This window comes from Leptinotarsa decemlineata, unplaced genomic scaffold (assembly GCF_025532065.1).
Source record: "Leptinotarsa decemlineata unplaced genomic scaffold, Ldec_3_MD MMD2_tig00000026_RagTag_RagTag, whole genome shotgun sequence".
NCBI classification, from domain to species: domain Eukaryota; kingdom Metazoa; phylum Arthropoda; class Insecta; order Coleoptera; family Chrysomelidae; genus Leptinotarsa; species Leptinotarsa decemlineata.
Window position 1 is genome coordinate 4,869,996 of NW_027412539.1, and position 13,419 is coordinate 4,883,414.

The 13,419-nt window shown below is 34.9% G+C and overlaps 1 protein-coding gene across 3 annotated transcripts in view; it reads right to left on the reverse strand.

Moving 5' to 3' along the window:
* The window catches only part of LOC111507021 (neurotrimin), a 404,616-nt gene that overhangs the window by 124,023 nt on the left and 267,174 nt on the right, over positions 1-13,419 (reverse strand). The gene's annotated exons all lie outside the window — the stretch shown is intronic.

Genomic DNA, 13,419 nt, shown 5'->3' on the forward strand with positions numbered 1-13,419 from the left:
AGCAGAATATGCCTTGGTAGTCATGGCAAAAGGCATACATTCCATCTGGAAACAGCCTGTTGCATGCTTTTTAACCAATTCATCCACATTAATACTGGATATGAAAAGTATTGTGAACGAAGCTGTTAGACAATTGTCAAAAATTGGATTAAGAGTTAGGGGTATCATTTCAGATTTAGGTTCTAATTTTTATAAACTTGCCAGAAAAGATCTCGAAGTGACTGTAGAGCAGCCGTATTTCTTTGTTGATGAGAAAAAAATATTTAACTGTTTTGATACTCCTCATCTGCTGAAATGTAGCAGAAACCATTTTTTCGATGACTTTTTTAAATTTGTTGATTATACAACAAACAAGTGTCATCTTGAACAACTTTACAACTTGGATAAGGAAAAGCATTACAGACTAGCACCCAAACTTAATGATTTTCATTTATTTTCAACTATGAAGGTTAAATTAGCCAGTCAAGTTTTCAGTCATTCGGTAGCTACAGCGATGAATACTAATGCCAGTTCCAATCAGATACCATCAGCAGCAATAGGGACGGCTACATTCATTGAAAGTGTTCGATATTTTAAATTCAAATCGATTTGACAATGTAAAAGATTTCAATAAACCTTTTTTTCGGAACATCAAAACAAATTAATTTTCTGAGGAAAATAAAATATTTTTCAGCAAATTAACTATATTATCAAAGAGAGAGGTAAAACACAACTGGACAAATGATATTCATTGAGGGGTGGCAGATAACAATTTTGGCATTTCTGCAACTTTGGGAAATCCTACATAGTGAAGGACACTCCTACATATTGACGAGGAATATAAATCAGGACTGCCAGAAACTCAAATCTTACTCAAATTACCAAAGCTTTCAAAAACACATTTACTCTTCAGTATTTCACACAGACAGAAGGAACTAAATTTTTAGAAGATACTAGTGAGATTCTATCTAGTATTACAGATGCAGACATAAATAGAATGAATATTCTTGTGGAAGTTTCAAAAAATCCCTATAAAACTTTGAGAGTAGAGACAAATGATTACAAAACTCTAACAACTTTCGAAGGCAACAGCTTGGGCTATGTTTGTGGATATCTTTTGAAAGAGTGTTAAGGAAAACATTCATGTAAAGTATGTACATATTTTGCCATCGCGGCTAGTACCACACTGAATGAAACAGATGTATACAGTTATTTCAAGGCATACAGTAATACAGAAGCCAAACAGTTTGGAAGTTTACATATGCCTCCAGATTAATTTTCACAAAGTATCATTCATCTAGAGACAGAATTTCTTAATCATTTTAACAATTTATGTGCCACTGATTGCATAGGCAACCAGCTCAAAACAATGTTTTCAAAAATCATTATTTCTCACCCTTGTAATAATTTTCCTTTGGATTATTCATTTTCTTTCTTCACAAGGGTAAGAATTTATTATACTTTGAAATTTGCCAATAGAAGTTTGAAAACAAGTGTTAAAAAATATGAAAAACTCATCATACTGAAAAACCTTTAGAATAGATTAGCATAAGTTTTTGACCTGAATTGTATAATCTTACTTTACAAAATGTACGTTTATTTCACCACCTTGTCTTACTTTTTATCAATTCCTAAACATTTCAAAATCAAATCAGACATTTATTGTGAGCTACTCGTAGCAATGATGAAGTCAGATCATGGTCACATTTTTTTTGATCGAACCTCGTGCAGATATGCACAATAGGTATATCTTAGCCGACACCTTCCCGCCCCGCCACACGTCAGCAAAAAAAAACCTCGACCCGATACACCAAAGATGCCAACCGGGAGTGAATTTACTTGTATTTACTTTTATACGGTGCAAAAACGGACAAAAGTTTTGAAACAATCTAATACCTACTGAAAAAACACTAGATGAAATGTGCAATGTTCAGTTTTGCTAACTCCTAATTTAGTAATAAGAAACTGGATGGAATTTGTGCGGTATCGCATTATTGTTTATATTCTTATTAGTCCGGTCAAATTAGACTAAAAAATAAGAGTGAGGTACATAAATTTACGAGCTGCAAATGCGTGTAATTGTTCAAAACATAGTTAACATTTACGATTGTTTCAAACAGGTCAATATTGAAATTAACAATACTAATACGACATGCATCATTGACGGTGGATACTTACTACATCGTGTTGTGTGGGATAGTGAAGAAACATTTAGCATTATTTTAGATAAATACGTTCAGTATGTACGTAGACATTTTGGTGCCAGAATTACGGTCGTATTAGATGACTATGATTATTGCACTAGAAATATTAAAGCTGCAGAACAACGTCGTCAAACTTTAGCAACATCTTCATCTTCCGATATTCTATTTGATGAACTTATGACAGTTCCTACCAGTCAACATAAATTTCTTGCAAATAATCAACAAATCTCGGTTCATTTCAATGTTGAAGGATAACTTTATTGGCGAAAATATATTGGTTAAACAGGCTAATAACGATGCCGACGTACTGATTATTGAAACAGCTATGGAGCATAGATTTGACAAATACAACTATTGTTGTTGGTGAAGATGGAGACTTACTCGTACTTCTTGCTGCTTGAACTCCACCTGAAAAAACTATTTTTTTTTCTAAAGCCAGGAAAAGCTCAAAGTCAAACCGAAATATATTCGTCAAAAAGTTCACTACTTTTTCAAAGAGTCAAAATCAAGTACTATTTCTACACGCAATAACTGGTTGTGATACGACGTTTGCATTCTACAGGAGGGGTAAAGCAACAGTCTTTAAAATGTTTGAAAAACAAGATTTAGTTCAATTTGCTGAAGTTTTCAAAAAAAGTAATTCGACTCAAAAAGAAATTATCACCAACGAGATTCAGTTCAGAGCTCCAAAAAAAACACCTGTTTAGATAAGGATCGATATGCATGTTTCGTAAAACACAATAAAAATAAGAAACAGGTGCAATTAGCTTGTCTTCCACCAACCTCAGTTGCTACTCATCAACATCTTTTTTGGGTATATTACCAAGTTCAAGTGTGGCTTGGTTATCAGCTAGAGCCAAAAGACTGGGGTTGGAAGTTGGTCGACAATGCATTATAACCTATTCAGATTTTACTCCCACCTGCGCCGGAAAAACTGCTGAACACAAATTTTTGCAACTATAAAAAGGGATGCAGCGCTAAATGTGGTTGTAAAAAACTGTTGTGTTCTCTGGCATGTACACAATGTAGTCATGTTCTAATGCTGAATCACCAATATGGAGGATTCATTTGATACCAACGAGGAAACATGCGATACATCACTGTTGACGCAGCTTACCTACACCCAGGATGAACATCAAGAAGAAAAAGAAGAAGATCAAGAAGAAGAAGTAGACCAAGAAGAAGAACGACAAGAAGTATTTGAAGGTTATGACTCAGATTAATACATTTTTACATTTTTTTTATCTCAATCGCTTTTATAATTTCCAACCCTTCCTAATATATTTCATTATGCAAGTTTTCAATTTGACAGAATCACAATAGACATGTAGAATAGGCCTACTGGGGAAACCACGTTAAAAAAACGCGCTAAGTACACTACCTCATAGGTGACGTGGAAACGTGTGCATATAATGACGATTACAACTTTTTGACTCGTCGTATCTCAGAAACGGTGCCTCTAAGAAAAAAAGTATCGATACGTTTTTTGTAGAGAATTTTATGATCTACAATTTTTATTTGGGGTTATTTTATGATAAAACTTACCGTTTTCCTGAAAATCGCGAAAACCCAATTTTTTTCGAGATTTTTGACCTTTGACCTCGAATAATTTTTTTCCAGGCATCGCAATCATTTGGAATTTCAAAATCTTATTTTTAACTATGTTTTGAACAATTATACGCGTTTGCAGCTTGTTGTAAATATATATACCTTCCAATGTCTAGATTGACCGAATTATATAATTTATATCCCTGTTCACCAGCATCGATCGAAACTATATCCAAGTTCATCTTCACACAAAATTGGGACCAGAGTTATTCGATTTCCAAGTTTGCTGATGTATGTACTTTTTGAAAAGTTATATTTCCGCTATCGTTAGCCTTCACCACTTACATTAAACAGTTCACAACTGCACAACGCTTCCGTTTTGTCAGTTGGATTTGCAGCAGAAATTCCAGGCTTTGTACATGTTCTACTTGGTATTGCTATTTACATTTAGACACATCGCTTCATATATATTATTATGAAAGGAATACTATGGCCATGTCCTCATTTAATATACGGCATGTAGTCAACAGCCAAGTTCAAAAGCTTGTCCCAAGAATATATGGTCTGTTCACTAATTTATTCACTGGTGGTTGAGTTTTGAAACTACCCAAGAAGTGAAGTGGATATAAACGGCTTTACGGAGTCCGTTCAACAGAATACCTAGAAACCCCTCCATATCTTGCTGTCCATCCTCGTCCAGTATGTCCACTTATTATGCAACATTCTATGAATCCATCCACGTCGGACTGAAAGAAATACCAGTGTTAACAATAATTGCATGGTAAATCTTGGCATTTTTTTCCATTCTTCGTTCTTTATTTTAAATAAGAAAGAAAGTAATGAAACTGTCTTACAGAAATATATATTCCAACTAGAACTGATGAGAATTTTCTTCTCTCGTTCAATGAGATGTCTTTGCTTAGGCTGTTCAGCTAGTTGTAGAGTGGTGGACATGCGATCAAGGCTTGCAAATTCGAGTTGGTCGGTAGCCGGGCGGTTCGACGTGGGTGGGTGCTTTGTTCACTCAGTCAATTGGTCGATGTGTGAGTCAATGGTTCAAGCCTCAGGGTGAACGATCGATTTCCATTTGCTATCGTCCAACCCGTGTTAGGATCACACGTTAAAAGGTAAGACCTCGTTAGTCCTTAGCTCACACAGGTTTCGACTTCTGAGTGTTATCGTTCGTAGGGGTGCGATAACTGGTTAACGATTACTAGTTATTGCTTTGATTAGGTTGCAAAATCTCTCACATACACGATCGTGAATATAGATAGAAACTTGCCCATTCTGTAACAGTCAGGATAGATTGTTATTGACGGATTCAGACGAAACATCAGCATTGTCGAATTCAAATAGATCTGCCCAAGATTTTGGTAAAATATCTGTAGGAGTCAAGTATTGTTTTTTAATTTCAACACTATAACTTTTAGAGAACATTTGGAAAAATATTCAGCATTAGGAAAAACGAAGGGCAATTAAATATCTCTCATGAACATTACCATAGAAAAGACTTTTTTTTTTGTTTTGCAGAGAGAAGCAAAATAATTGGACAATTAAGTTTACGCTAGAGAGGAACACAAAGAGGATGTTTTGTGTAAGTTATTGTCTTCGATTTTAATGATCTTTTAGAGTGCAAGTCAGTGAATCTCCAGTGTTATTACTTGAAAAGATCTGGAATGGTATGAATACAAGGAGAATATAGTCACTTTCAACAACGCCTATGTGTTCGATATCAAATTTGAAGGAATTTCAATCGACACAGATCGACTGCGGTGATGAATGAATTACAGGGTGCAGAACGAAAAAAGAACAGCCTGGAAAACATTGTATAACAAAATATTGGTTATATGATGATTTGGACGTATGTTATGACTTATTATATCTATATTTAATCATATGTGCAATATTTGGTGAAACATTGAATATCTTATATCAGATCATTTTCTCTCAACTGATGAAAATATATGTTTTGAAATCAATGACAATCTGTATTTCTGCTGATGAATTGAAAAAGTGAGAGAAAGAATAGTTATTTATTATATAAGGAAAAAAAGTATAAGAGTTTAGCTCGAGGTTGTGTTGTTTTCCAACGCGAAGCGGAGGGAGACAAAAACCGAGAGCTAAAATCTAATATTTTTCACGTGTATAACACACCATTTTTTTCTGTGACGGGAAAAACGACGATTTGATATTGAAAAACAATTTTTTTATCTTTACTCATATATATGTATATATATACACAATAACTCACAAACTCAGGAGTAGAATATCATGGAATTTCAAAAGCTCTCTTTTAAAAGTTAGTAATAATTGAAAAAGCGCCATCTATGTGTAAGGCATGAGACTTTTGAGCCCATGTAGTATAATAGAAGTTGAATAGATATTAAAAACTGTGATTGAATATCACTACATTCGAAGAATGTAAGAAAGTAAATTATCAATATCAAATGCATATTCCATATCTACACTATTCATGATAAGATCTATACAGTTTCCACAATACATTTTATTTGAAACCCGTTTCTTTACACGGTAGCTTCATTAGTTACTGGTCCATGAAATTATCCTACAATATATTTTATATAACAGCAGATAATTTCATCATGGAGTATTCCAGACCACACATTCATTTTATGAAAATATTGCTTTTTTGGGTATATAACCCAATTAGAAATCTCCGCATTTTGGAACGAGATTACTCTATGTATAGTGAACGTAGATCCATCACCGAACGAATATGTTTTGAAAAAGTTTAAAAAATCATTTAAACATTTTCGTTAAAAACAGAATGTATACGATTCACTGTACTGCTGCTCATTGAAAGCTCATAAGGATTTCTGTTATGAAATTCTCTGGCAGTTTCTCTTGCCAAAAAAGCATAATCTCCGACAAGACGCACAAGTTCGATTTTATCTCGCATACTAAGTTCTTCCACGATAAATTTCTAATTCCTACTGCTTTACAAAATATTTTTCTTACTAATCGGGCATGATCTGACGTTACTGTATCATTACAGTTTTTGCCAGCAGCATTAACAATCAACAATAGTCTTTTGTTTCCAGTGCCAAATGAAAAGAGCGCGATTTTGCATATCCGCACGATATTTCACCAAGATTTAAAAACCGTTTAAGAGGTGTGCAGTCAACATTCTATCACGATGCAATGTGCATGTTGATTTGACCACAGAATTATCAGTATTGAATATTTTTAATGAAATTTGGTATACCACTATTTGAGAGGATCCCAGTTCAATGATGATTTTATATTTTTCCCAAAATATTGCTAATGCGATTTTTAGTATTTTAACTTGATAAAAAAACTTCGCAGCAGGCCTTAGTTTCTGTAGAAACAAAATGAGAATGTCAACAAACGATTGAATAAACCTATATTGACAGAAAATTAGTACAGTTCAAATTGTGACAATAAAAATGAAATTTCGAATATTAGAAGCGGTCAACGAAATTACACGAAGATACATAAGAAGTAGTAGTATGATGAAAAAATCATTCACCAAGTGACAAAATGTTTCAGGAGATTGATATAAGCCATTTTCATCACCTCTCAATAATACTTTGGCTGTACATTCTATAGAAAATTTGGCCCCGAAAAAATATATGTAACTCCTTAGGCTTCACATAAGGAGACTACATTGTGTGAAGCTTCAGCAACTTTTGCAAGTCCACCAGTATTAAATCCTGAAGTTTTCGTTTGATTCGTGCATAATAATGTTGATTTCTATATCAACACTAAACGACTAGGAGGTAAAGGAACTTTCCATTACATGGAAAGTATTGAGATAGTTACTCCATGTAAACTGTTCGAATGTACAGATATTTTCTGAATGAGAAAAGTAATACAAGTCATGCATTCATGAAACAATAAAAATTAATTGGTGATTCGGGGCGACTTTGTTGATTCCAGTGGCGCATTTGCTTTTTCAGCTGCAGGTAAACCCGGAAAAAACTGCAGCACCACATCATCTGAAGATCTTGAACTGCCCATGTCCTCTCTTTCAAAAAAAAAATGTAGGGTGTCTCCAGAGGCTCCAATAAATTCAGGACATCGCCAGAACACTTAGTGACACGGCTGTCGTCGAACTAAACCAGTACGTTTCGTCTTTGAACAATGCATAATAATGACCAGATTCAACGCCAGAATCACAGTGAACAATGACTGAATGGAGATTATAATAGTGATCTGCTAGATTGAAGTCTTCATCCATTTCGAACCTTCGTAAGAGTGTGGTGCTTCCGTCAGAGGTTGAGTCATGTATGAAAATCATCAATGTTATTATTAGATTGACTGGTGTCTCAGCTATACTCGTTTTCTTATAATGGTCAGTTAGTTTGGCGCATGTTTGGCAATACAGTGGATCATCACATGTTGAAAGTTTCATTTTCAGATGATTTAACAATAAGTTTTGCACGTACTGGTGATCAGTCACATTAAGAAAACGCTAGTTGAAGTTCCAGAAAATCACATACGTTTTTGCTACCTCTTGAACATTCAATAGGAAGTAAACAAGTGAGGACTTGTCCAGCAAAAAATCTACAAACAGACAAGATATACTGTATGGAATCATTCAAACCATGACGGTTAGGAGTATTGATTCTGCAATTTGGATGCTCACGAAGAGTATTGAACAAGAATACCAAGAATTTAGAGCAATCCTTTTGTTGTCCTAACAAGTATCTAATGGACTTCAAAGACTCCAGGAAATCGGTTGGTGGGTATGATGGTACATTCTTACGAAACTGCAACTGCATTAACAATTGTTTGAGTTTGGTAAATGAGTAGGAAACATTTTTGTTCTCGTTCATCATTAAAATCTTGTTCTTGAAATTCTTCGTCAAGAACAACACTCGTAAAATGCTATTCATGTTGCAAGTGTTTCCTAAATCATTTAATCCAATTTTCTTCGCAAGATTTTCAGGACAAATGTCTACTGATTCGTAAGGAAGAACATGTTTTCCAGAATCTGTATCAGAACCATTTCTCAATCTGTAAACGATATTTCTAGGTGATGAAGGGTTTCGAAGAGGTATCGATTCGGCTCTTTCTCCATGAAGCTCATCAACTGAAAGGGAATCATAACCACAAGGACCGCAGCTCATATTTGGGAGGCATTCATAAATTACTTACTTTAGATGCTCTCTTCTTTCGCAAAAAAATCTACAGCTGTGTTAAAGAATATAAGTTATTGCAATAATCAATTTTTACGATTTCAAAATCAAATGCAAAACTTTTAAATTTGTAGACATTTTCATTTGTGTTATTCACAGCACACGAAAAAATCATTCAGGACTACCCCCCTCACCCCACGTGCTCCACTAATGGCATTGCCTTATATTGATGACCTACAGTCTGCCTCATAATTTGTAACTGTAATATTGTACACCATGGATTAAAATCATGTTTTGTTTATGGTACTAGCATTCATATGTATATTACTGAAACATATTTGTTTTCTAGAAAATAATACTATTTTTGTACGATATATATCCAACAGGTAACTCTCCCTATTCTCAATCATTGTGAATGGCAATATAACAAATGAGTATCAGACTGTTTCCTACAAAAAAATTAACAGATTGGAAATCTATGGTAGCTATTGATATTTAATTTTTTTTTCAAAATATTTTACTATTTCACTCATTTTTTTTCGATATAGGGAATTCGAAACTTTAACATGAAATCTATATTCACTAATAATACAGGAAAATTAAATTTGCGAAATATTTTTTATGAATACTTGATGGAGAAGTGATTACGAGAATCACAATTATGTTCTGGTTTCAATATTTGATTCGAATAGAAATTCGTGGCAACATCAATTACCTCAAGAAATTGAAACATATCATCCGAGTGAAATAGCATTTCAGAAACGTACTATTTTCTAAATTACTTGCGCTTGTTGGTTACTCTATTATTTCCATAAACGTAGTTGATGCTCTTGAAGTAGTAACAATTACTTCAAATACGAACCCACTGTTAGCTGAGTGAATAAATTATATGTTAATTTGTATTCTCTAGTTTTAATAGCAGGAGGCAATTAGATGTCGTTGATTAAACTCAAACGTTATTCAAACACAAAGCAAAACTGCTAAAACAAGATCTCAATTAAATTGAAGAAATCCTGTGGAAATGTTTTGTTAATCAAGCTGAAATGATATACAGGAGCTATACAGAAACTACGCTGAAAATTTTTATTCAATCTTTCAAACACAAATATTCATTGAAAGTAACTTCGGTTTCCACTCCCTTGCAAAGGAGCAAGCAGCTATATCAGAACAGAACCTGTCTTTGGCATCGCTTCAGGCTTTGCCTAACACACACTGAACACCTGAATAGCAAGAAGATTTATGGACTTCTGGCAGAATCTTCCAGGACTGGCTGACTCCAAGGCGTTTATTCACCTTTCGAAGCTTGATACCAAACAGTTGTTGGACTACAGTAGGAATGAGCTACGATGTCTAACAGGCCTTCTTACAGGTCACTGTCATTTGAATCATCATATGCAGAGACTCGGACTGTCGAGAGACAGTGTCTTTAAAAAAGTCTATTTAAAATCTGTTTTTCCGTTAACCAGCTGTCGCACCCCTACGAACGATAACCCTCGGAAGTCTAGCTAAGGATTAACGAGGTCTTACCTTTTAACGTGTGATTCATAACACGGGTTGGACGATAGCAAGTGAAAATAAATCGTTCGGACTAGGGCTTGGATCACCGACCAACACGGCAGTCAATGCGAGTGAGTGAACAAAATACCCACGTCGAACCGCGTGGCTACCGACCGACCGCCCCTGTTTGGAAAATGATGAAACAGCAGAGCATATACTTTGTGCCTGCCCCGCACATATTCAGATTTTTACAGTTCAGCAGAGCCGTACTCTTACTAACTGACCTGAAAGATCAATCACCACACAAACTAATTGGCTTCGTTAAGAAGGTGTGTTCATTTGGTCGAGTGTGAATAGGTGTGAGCCAGAATAAACTCTTGCAGGTTGCGGTGGAGGGTCGAATAAATCCACTCACTTAAACCTAACCTAACCACTTCCCCCGTCTATCATTTCTCAAACACGTACACTAAACCATCTTTTTAGAGCTTATTGCAGCTGTGGTGAAATATACATGGTCGGAAGCCGCGCGGTTCGACGTGAGTGCTTTCACTCACTATCGTCCAACCCGTGTTAGGAATCACACGTTAAAAGGTAAGATCTCGTTAATCCTCAGCTCGAACAAGTTTCGACTTCGGAGGGTTGTCGTTCGTGGGGATGCGATAACTTGTTAACGGAAAAAACCTATATTTACCAACATAACAATATATTCAAACATACAACTTCAGCATAACAGCAGTAAAGTAATATACGAAAATGCTAGGAATCGCACGTTGAAAAGCGAGACCTCGTCGATTGTTAGTTCGCATAAGTTTCGACTTTTGAGGGTTGTCCGTCGTAGGAGGTGAGAGCTGATTAGCAATAAGAACAATGAGAATTGATAATTGATACTTGATAATTTTAAAATAATCTCATTCCTAAGGAATTTGAGCATGTTTGTTTGAAGGTGATTGACAATGTTTCATGATGAATTTCACTAGTTCGGACTTCCATTGTCTTCGATATAAAATGATTTGAAATCCCTGAAACAACTAAAAAAGAAGAATTAAAAATGAATAGCTGAAAATAACAATTATATTAAGCAAAATAAACCTGAAATGTAATAATAGTGAAATAAAATACAGGTAAAATAGAACAATTGAACAAAAATAAATAAAAATAGAGAAATGAAAAAAGAAAGAAAAAAGAAATAAAAAGGAAGAAAGATTTCTTTTCTTTTTTCATTCCTGTATTTTTATTAATTTTTGTTCAATTATTCTATTTTACTTGTATTTTATTTCACTATTATTTCATTTCAGGTTTATTTTGCGTAATATAATTGTTATTTTCAGCTATTCATTTTTAATTCTTTTTTTTTTAGTTGTTTCGGGGATTTCTAATCATTTTATATAGTAGAAAATGGAAGTCTGAACTAGTGGAATTTGAGCATATAATAAAAAAAAACCAAGCCAGAAAAAAATTTAAATTGAATTGAAAGAAAAATGTTCATTCACAAAAAACTCTCACAAGAAGAGTTTGTATTTGTGACAGATGACTCTATGAGAAGACCACTGCACACACTACTTTTACATCGCTCGTGGAAGGTGAGAAAAATAATGTATCAATTATAAATTGAAACCAGCCCATAATATCCTGCAAGATTTGTTTGATGATTGTCAGTCTCTAACTTTAATTTTGGCTATAGTTTGTTTCGAGAGTTTTGTTCCCTTTAATGATTCTATAGTAAACTGTGATATCTCAGTGAATACTCATTCAATTTGATTGAAATGAGCGCCATTTGAATCAGTGCACTTTTGTTAATGTAACACAAGTCGATTGATTTCATCTTCGGGATTCAATATGGTCGACGAAGATCGTTTTTTCCTGTCCTGATTGGCGAAGGTTCTACCGATGAGAAAGTTATCGAAGGGCTTGGAATGGTGGTAGTCGGTTGGCGAGAGGCCTAGGTATGTGAAGCAGAACTTAGATCCTCAATTCGTTTAATTTTCGGACAGTGATTTGTGGAACGTGCGGACGGGCGTTGTCACGGAGCAGGATCAGACCTCTTCTGTTGACCAGTACTGGCTGCTGACGACGCCATTTTTGGTTAATTTTGTCGTTTTTCTCACAATAGGACTCTGTTGTGAGCGATTGGCCCGTTTGCAGGAACTTATTTCTTGTCCAATGAATGTCCTGCACAACTCATGGTGTCGTAGATTATCCACTTTTCATCACACGTAACGATCCGATCCAAAAATGAACGTTTTGGTTGCGTAAAAGCAAAAAAGAACAGACCTCAAAACGTGCTCATCGTTCAAATCATTGGGCACCCAGTTTTCGAACAATCTTATATATTTAAAACCATTAAAAATCGCATAGGAGCCCAGTTCTTCCGCCATCCCACGCACCGTTCGTGATGGGATCGTCTCCACCAGGGTCATCTAATCCTCGTCCTGGACTACTGCTGCGGGGCTCATCTTCGGGGCTCAAATCTCTGGAACGAAATTTCGCAAACCAACTTCGAACATTACGTACATTAACACTATCATTGCCAATAATAATAATAATAGGCCTTTATTCCCGGAATTATACGATGAGTAAGTGTGAACATTTATTGAAACGGAAAAGGCTGCATATCAGTTGGTTGCATCAAAAGATGCAATCTCTGTTTTTCATTTTAGGGTTGTTTCGGCAGCTCTTTGGTTCAATTCGAACAGGTAGAGAAAATTTGGCTGAAAATCGCTCAATAACTACATTGTATGTAGATTTAGTTTAATCTTCTTCTTGAGAATGATCTCTTGGTGATTGAAACACGTGCCGAAGTGTTAAAAATAATGGTTTGGTGTTGGGATAAAATTCCAGTAATATTTATATATTATTCCACAAATATCAATTGACTGTATGGTAGTAAAATAAAAAATGTCAGTCACAATACACATAAAATATGTATCGATCATTTGTAACGGTTGAGAAATTCAGAACGAAAACATCAGCAACTATATTTCTATCACCTACTATTTCGTTATTCAGCATCAATTGATTCTCGAATCTCAACATGGTCCTGAGAGGATAATTTTGATTTTATTCCAAAT